We start from the raw sequence: 1,104 nt of genomic DNA, 5'->3' as shown, positions 1-1,104 counted from the left end.
ATATTTTGGAAATTTTAAAAGCCTACAGCTTGACAATAAAGCTCATGGAAACTCATGGGGTCGTTAATTTTTAATTCTTTTTCTTAGGCAATAGCTCTGTTTCTTTATTTGCCTCCCTCTCACATGTCACTCAGTTTGGACAAAGTCTCTTCCTGTCTTTAGCTCTCATCCAGCCCAGCTCTCCCAGGACATGGTGGGAATCTCTCCTGCAGCTTTGAAGTGAAATTTGGGCTTTCAAAATGTGGGTCCCAGCACATGTCAGCTTACACTGACATACAAGAAACACCAGAAGAAAACTCTTTTCTGTATGAAAAGAAAATAAATATAGTTTTTAAATAGAATACAAGTTAGTTTGGGACACTTAGTGGCAAGTAGCAAGTTGGGGTTATCCAGGGTTAGAACAACATGATTTTCCCATTCTTGCCTTGCCCAACTAGTGTGATGTCTCTAGGTCTAGTGGCTTTTTAACTCCAAAATATACAAAAGGACAGATTATAATTTTGCCTGTGGACCATTATTTATCACTGCTCTTCTTAATGATCTGCATCTGATTTAATAAAAAGAATATTTAAGAAACCATAAAGAAAGCTAACTCAATTCTCTTTTAATGCAGTGTGTAATTAAATCTTTATTGAGATTTGAGAGCTGTGCAACCACAAAAGAAAAGAAAAAAAAAAACAAAACAACAAAACAAAAAATGAGGAGTGATCGTGTCTTTATATCCAGACACATATTGGGAAAAATCTGTGCAAGAAAATGTTCTGTGTAAGGTCAGGTAAAAGACTGTGACTATTCCACAAGTCTGTCCTGCAAATATTAGGAGTGCACGTGGCAGGATTATGGAAGTGAACAGTTCCTTTATGGACAGGAGGATTTCTCTGCCATGCACCTAAACACACATGCCTGCAAAATGAGTGCCGGGATATTCCTGGGCTCCTTTAGCCAGCGGGAGAACTAGCAGAGAAAATTACCAGCCCTGAATTCTGGGTAGGTATTTGCAGTGGACACAGCCTGCTCCCAGTTGGATGAGCTTTCCAACTTATCCCTTAGTGTGGTGCACTTTGGGGATGGCCAAGCTGCGGTTCAGGAGTTCACAAACGGTTA

This window comes from Corvus brachyrhynchos, unplaced genomic scaffold (genome assembly GCF_000691975.1).
Source record: "Corvus brachyrhynchos isolate BGI_N302 unplaced genomic scaffold, ASM69197v1 scaffold10, whole genome shotgun sequence".
Taxonomy (NCBI): Eukaryota; Metazoa; Chordata; class Aves; order Passeriformes; family Corvidae; genus Corvus; species Corvus brachyrhynchos.
This window is presented reverse-complemented; position numbering follows the sequence as displayed.